Below are 7,836 nucleotides of genomic sequence, written 5' to 3'. Positions count from 1 at the left end.
TCACCTGTCCTTTTCGAAAAAAGAAGGACAGAACTCTCCACCTTTGCATAGATTATCGAGGGGGGCTGAATCAAGTCACTGTCAAGAATAAGTATCCTATCCCTCGCATCGACGAACTTCTTGACAGGCTTCATGGGGCCAACGTCTTCTCAAAAATAGATTTGAGGTCTGGTTATCAGATCAAAGTCAAGGAAGCAGATATACCCAAGACAGCCTTCAATACCCGTTATGGCCACTATGAGTTTACTGTAATGTCATTCGGGTTAACCAATGCTCCTGCAACCTTCAACCGCCTAATGCAAGATATATTTCGTCCTTACTTGGATGAATTTGTGCTTGTTTTCTTTGATGACCTACTCCAAATCAATGGAAGAGCATGAGGAGCATGTGCGTAGGGTTCTACAATTGTTGCGCAGACACAAACTCTATGCCAAGAAGAGCAAATGTACCTTCTTTACTCATCAAATTGAGTATCTTGGGTTCATCGTCTCCAAAGATGGCATTTCAGTAGACCCTACCAAGGTAAAAGATATTCTAGAGTGGCCATCCCCTAAATCAGTTCGTGAAGTTCGTGGGTTTTTGGGAATCACGAGATGGTATAGGATTTTTATCAAATATTATGCCTTGGTAGCTGCACCTTTGACGGATCTTCTTAAGAAGGATTGCAAAATAGTGTGGCTGCCAATCCATCAAAATAGTTTTTATCAGCTCAAGGTCATTATTACTTCTGTCCCAGTACTTCCTGATTTCACCAAGGAATTCAAAGTGGTTACTGCTAATGCCAGTAGTCTAGCACTTGGTGGTGTCTTAGGCCAGGAAGGAAGACCAGTTGCTTATACTTCCCGCAAGTTGAAGCAATATGAAGCAAATTATGCCACCCATGATTTGGAGCTCTTAGCAGTTGTTCATTGCCTTAAATTATGGAGACATTATCTCTTGGGGGGCAAATTCCAGCTTGTAACTGACCACAAAAGTCTAAAGTAGATCTTCACCCAGCCTAACCTCAACATGTGGCAAAGGAGATGGATTGAAATTCTACAAGAATATGACTTCGACATCAAATTCCGCCCTGGGAAAGATAATGTGGTAGCAGATGCACTTAGCCGCAAATCTTTCTTGAGTGCAATTTCAATGCCAAATAATCCCATACTGGTCAAGGTGGAAGAAGTCTCATCTCATGATCCAGATTATCAGAGGATGATGAAGTTAGTAGAAGAAGGAAAAAATTCAGAGAAAGAGAAGAATCTAATCAAGGGATACTCCATTCATGAAGGAAGCCTCTACTTCAATCACTCACAGGCTATGTATCCCTAAGGATCCTGCTTTAAAGAAACTAATCCTCCATGAAGCTCATGATAGTCCTGCCTGCAGGACACCCAGGCTATGCAAAAACATTAAATGCTGTAAGAAGGAGCTTTTATTGGGCAGGCTTGAAAAATGATGTCCTTCGGTACTTGAAGCAATGTCTCTCATGCTGCCAAAGGATCAAAGCTAAAAGGGTCAAGATGCCTGGGAAACTTCAACCCTTGGATATTCCCCAAATGAAGTGGGAGTGCATTAGTATGGATTTTGTCACAAGTCTCCCCACTGTTCAAGGAGGATATGGCTCCATTCTGGTAGTAGTGGACTTACTTACCAAAGTAGCTCACCTTATACCAGCAAAGAAGACCTTCAAAGCTTCTGATGTTGCTCGAATATTCATCAAGGAAGTCCTCAAACTTCATGGTCTCCCAAAAAGGATAGTAAGTGACTGGGATTCTGACTTCACTTCAAAGTTTTGGCAGACCTTATTTCAAGCCCTGGGAACTCAACTTTGCTTTAGCACAGCTTATCATCCAGAGAGCTAGACTGAGAGAGTCAATCAAGTAATTGAAGACATTCTCAGAGCATATTGTGGACGGGAACCAAAAAGGTGGATTCAATACCTTCCTCTGGTAGAATTTGCCTACAATGCATCTTATCATCAGAGCATAGGAATGTCACCATTCAAAGCACTCTATGGGCAAGAATGCTTGTCTCCTCTAAATTTCTTTGATCCGACCATAAGAGTTGAGGCATCCAGGAAAATGCTTGGAGATTTAGGAACAAACCAAGTTGTAATCCCTACTCAAGGAGTCCTTGAATTACAGCCCAGTAGCATCATAGATTCTAGGGAAAGGCAACTCCGAAATAGAACTCTTGTAGAACATCTAGTACAGTGGAAAGATTACCCTGAAGAGGATGCAACTTGGGAAGATGAAGCTACACTCTTAAAGGATTATCTCCAATTCATGACGAGATGAGGACATCTCGATTTCTTTAAGGGGGGAAGGATGTAACATATCCATCTTCACTAATAAAGAAATGTCCATGTAATAGAGTTTTTATGGTATAAAAATCAATGATTTTATTAAATCAGTCATTTCTACTTAGAATCTTCAAATTCTAAGCCCAAATTTGGAATCTGCGTGCGATTTTACCCTAATATAGGATTTTACAACATCCAAAACGGACACCGGATCAAGCTTATACGCAAATTTCAGTCATTTTTAGTTAAAAGGCGACGACCTTTAAACCTTAATAAATGCACGACCAGGCGTCCGATTGACGAACGGTCTGAACCCCAACGACCAAGAGAACCTCCCGAACAAAAAAAAAACCGCCCCCGGGGCAATCCGGCACACAAATCGAGGTCGACGTCCCAAATTTGGGGATCCCGTCCCAAAATTTGGACCATACACACTTACCAGGGTGCCGGTACGATGGCCGCACAAGAACCAAAGGACGATCGTCCACTTTGTGGTCCACACGTACCGCTACGTGGACACCCATGCTGCCCCTGACCAGATAAGGTACATGCGTACCACTCCTTTCCCTGTTAACCGACACCGTACCTTTCCCCTAGACCCATGAAGGCCACTGATCTACAGCCTTTGCTGGTACACCGTCATTTCGTCCTTGCTTTGCGCAGCGTCGTACCCGTACCCCACAGTTATATAAACCCCCGGGGTGCTCCATGGGGCAACACGCATTTCTGCGTAGCCTATGCTCTGCTATGCCGCCGTCCGTCCCTGTGCAGTGTACTTGTTGTAGTACAGTCGCCCCTTGCAGCCACCCCTCTCACACCCCCTCATTTGCCACTTTTCAGATAAGGCAATTTTCCTCTATCCCCCTCTTGCTAGGAGGCAGCGTCCTTAACTCTTCTCCTCCCCCTCCCCCCCGTGTGTGAAGAGACTTACAGCAACCCTCAGCGCTTCTCCCCTTTTGCAAAACGTTTTTGTGTTAATAAGGACATCTCACAATTCCCCCCCCATTTGCATGGACTTTAGTAAGAGGTTTTTGCCTTAAGAGAGTGTTCATGCGCTGTGGTCTTTTACTCATACGGTGAGCAAACGATCTCAGAATTGAGATCCGACTAGAGCGTTTCGACCGCAACAGCGAGCCCTACAAGACGACGTCTAAGATGGTCCCTTCCCAAAAACGTCAGAATATTGCCTCGCTCGGGAAGAGCACGCAACAATGACATTAGAGAAGATGCTCCCGATGCGGCTCCAACCCTCCCTTTACAAGCTCCTCAAGGAAATGGTGGCCAGGTTAGTTTGGTTATCTTTTAAAGAAGAGTTTTTTTTATATTAGTGTTAATAAATGTATATCTTAGAGAAAAAAAATTACACGAGAGGTTCTCCTGGTCGTTGGGGTTCAGACCGTTCGTCAATCGGACGCCAGGGTCGTGCATTTATTAAGGTTTAAAGGTCGTCGCTTTTTAACTAAAAATGACTGAAATTTACGTATAAGCTTGATCCGATGTCCGTTTTGGATGCTGTAAAATCCTCTTTTAGGATAAAATCGCATGCAGATTCCAAATTTGGGCTCAGAATTTGAAGATTCTAAGTAGAAATTACTCATTTAAAATAATCATTAATTTTTATACCATAAAAACTCTATTACATGGACATTTCTTTATTAGTGAAGATGGGTATGTTACAGGTTGAGGAAAAGGAGGCAACAGAGGAAAAGGGAACCTATCATACAGTGGTTAGAGAGGAGGTTGAGATGGCACAAGATGCTGAAGAGAAGAATAAGGATGGTGAATACACTATAGTGGGCTGAGGAAAAGGAGGTAATAGAGGAGAAGGGAACCTCTCATACTTTACATACAGTGGCTAGAGAGGCGGCTGAGATAGCATAGGATGTTGAAGAGAAGAAAAGGGGTGCTAAAGACACTAGAGAGGCAATAGCAAGTGAGGGTGGCCTACAAAATGATGGCAAAAATTGTAACAAAGAGGGATATAAAGATGACAACGAGAACTTGCCCATAAGTAGTTTTCTCCCTCCAACTTCTAAGAAAGAAAATTCGTTACCATACCCTCTCACATACTTTGTAATCCTAGTAAAATCCCCATCCCTAATTGTAGAATAAGATCCACCACAAAATAGAATAGGAATCCTTTGTATTGATTTATATGTACTTTTTAATGTCCCAAGTTGGCATCTATTTTAATGAGCTAAGATTTTTATGTGTACACATGTCTATGATTCGATTTTCATGCATTCTTTTAAGTACACATGTCTACAGGCCTTGGCCAAATGGAGAGTATTCAAAAAAAATGGTGATTCTTCAAGATTTAAATGGCATTATGCTTAAGCATTGGTAGAAGGCTGTACTAGATGGTACACAAGGTGAATTGCATAGAGTGGGCCAACACATTGTTTCATGGAGGCCTAGCCTATTGCATTTTTTGAGGATACTAATAGCATGCTTTGAGTTAGCTACGTGGAGTAGTGTCACTCAGAGGAATCTCTAGCCTTTGATCTAGCTAATTGAGAACAGCTTGCTTGGGATGGTGAGGACCATCTCCGATATTCAAATTTTAATTTTCTCAGTCAAAGTGCACAACAAGGGATAAGTACCGCCACCAACAATGACGAGAAGATTGTCTATTTTTTAAGCCATCTGATTCATTGGCTAGGAGAGAGATTGACTTTGATCCATGGAACATGTTGCTTATTGATGACATGCCATTAAAGGTAGCACTGAATCTAGAGTATACTTGTATATATCACTCTCCACCTATAACAGTGATATAAGTGACAATGAGCTGGCAAATGTGTTGTTACCTTACCTCATGGCATTAGGGGACTACCATGGTATTGTTCCCAAGCTCATATCATCACACCTATGAGGGGAACATTTTCAAACTCTATGCTCGAGAGACTAGTGTATCTCCACCAATTGAATTTTGTAGATTTGTTATCACCAGCTTACCCTAGGTTGAGAAGCTGAAACATGTTTTTCAAAAAAAAATTATGGATCCAATGCCAGCCGTAGGATGGAGTTGACTGAAAAATACAAGCTGAATTTTGTAGATCTTTTATCACTAGCTTACCAGAGTACTACATTGACGGGTGGTGGCATTGAGCTATGCTGCAACTATTTAGGTGTTGCACGTTCTCCAACTAGTGCTGGTGGACGGAGCACAACAAGAAAAGTTGTGGGGGTGTCACCAATGTTGAGGGAGTACACTACTGTTATTAGAGGTGTTGGGCATAGCACAACATGCACAATAGCGATTTCACCACTATCTAGATGTCAAGGTGAGGAAGTAGATGACATGAAGAGAACACCCAATTGTTATGTGGTGGGTGGGGACAGAGGGCGTAAACGATAATTATGCAAGGTCAGGCATAAAGCCTTATATTTTTGTAGGAATAAAGCCTTATCTTTTAACTAGGACACACACACACATACCAACAATGACACATGGTATATAAGACTGACATTATTTCTTACACACACCCACATAATATCTACCTTAGAGGTTGTTCACACATAAACATCCACTAGTACACTCATAAGGAGTGTTTACACACAGTTACACACTTCGGCTACATGCTTATCCTTGACTTTAGAACCTTATCTTTTGACTAAGACACACACATACAAACAATGACACATGGAATAAGGCTATGACCTTACTCCTTACACACACACTCACATAATATATGCCTTAGAGACTTTTCACACATAAACATACACTATATTTTTGGTGCTACTACTAGGGAGATAACCCTACTTCCTCTAACTCTTTTGATGCATGGTTAACAACCCTTATTTTTAGTTTTGATGAGGTTTAGAGGATAGTCGTGTATTGATAAGGTTTCTACAGAGTGGCAGAATGTGTGGTGAATTGTAAATTGTAAATTGTAAATTTTGTGATATTTTTTGTGAAAGGAGTGGTGTGTGAGTACTTGGGAAACTTGGAGAAAGGCATACCAACAATCACTTTTGGTTTAATTTTTTAAATTTTCAGCAAACTTATTTTTCATGTGAAAAATCAGTGTGTGAAATTTATCTTTTTTTATATAAAAATAAAATCATATTAGTGTTTGAGTCATTCTGATAAAATGATTGCCTTAGCCATCGTCAAAATTCTCAAAGTACACTCTTTGAGTAGAAAAAATTAAGATTTGGACCATCAAGATCAATTTTTTGGTTTTTCACATCTGCGAGTTTTTCATGGCCATAAAAAACTAGGGATTTTCATGAAAACAAAAAAGTTCCAAAAATCATGTCGTAATTTACAAGATTACTTGGCCAAAAATAGAAAACCTTATCCTAAAAATCTTATTAAATAACCAATGTTTTTAGCAATCGTGAATGTCTCCACTTTTTCACTCATGAAAATTTCCAAAATAATCACACCATCATGAATTTCTTGAGAAATTTAAATCAACATATTTTAATCAATTCACTCGTGGAAATTTCTAAGATAATCACACCATGGATTTCTTGAGAAATTTAAATCAACATATTTTAATCAATTCAAGAGATGGAGATGTCCACATGAACCAAATTGATCATCTAAGTTCATCACAAGTGATTTTGATATGAAAGGATCACAAAAGGATGTGAGAAGTGATTTTGATACAAGAGGATCGAAAGATCATGACCATGAATTTCTTAAGAAATTCACGCCAACATTATCTCATTTATTTAGACCTCTAAGGTGACCAATTATTGAAAACATCATGTGATACTTCATTGGTGGTGAATTTATGTCCAGATTTTGAAACCAACTCGGTGTGAAAAATTAGATTTTCACAATCGTGACTCTCATATTATTCACATGTGACTATCTTTAGATATTCACACCATATCTAAGGTCATTCATGTGTGACTATCTTTAGATAATCACATTGTGAATATCTTTTGAGATATTCACACCATGAATATCTTTTGAGATAACTTATTTGTGAATGATGCTTAGTCCAACCAACTAGGAGATTAGTGTTGATCAAAAGGGTAACCTTGAGCTTGAGGCATAAGTGGAAGGATGTACGTAACTTTACCAACAAGGATCCTACAATGAGAAACATTTTAAGGTTCCAATAGGAAGAGGATTTATGCAAACAACACCTCCTATATGGGCTTTTATGCCAAGGGAAACCTTTACCCATTCCCAAGAGCCAATCTCTTCCTAGGATAAACAGGGATGCAAAAAGTATTGCCAGAATGGGAGAAAACTTTTTTCCTACGAAAGAGAAGATGAAAATGGGGAAAAAAAAATCAAGGGGGCCTGAAAAAAATTACAAATTTAAAACCAAAGAAAAGAAAAACTAGATGCTAAAAGGGCCCCATCAGAATAAAGATGCTGGGAAAGAGTGCTAACCCTAGGGCCAGGCACATAGGAGAAGGATAGACCAGAGGCAGTGGCACAAGCCCAAGCCTTGCATAACATTGGGAGAGGGGATGGCCCTCTAGAGCCAATCTAGAAGGAAAAAAAGCTTGAGTGGGTGAGGCTACCCCTTATGGGCTAGTAGAATCCATCTCAAAAAAAAAGGAAAAAAATAAAAGAA

The sequence above is a fragment of the Cibotium barometz genome, chromosome 50 (assembly GCF_041138505.1).
Source record: "Cibotium barometz isolate CiBa-2024 chromosome 50, ASM4113850v1, whole genome shotgun sequence".
In the NCBI taxonomy this organism is placed as follows: domain Eukaryota; kingdom Viridiplantae; phylum Streptophyta; class Polypodiopsida; order Cyatheales; family Cibotiaceae; genus Cibotium; species Cibotium barometz.
This window is presented reverse-complemented; position numbering follows the sequence as displayed.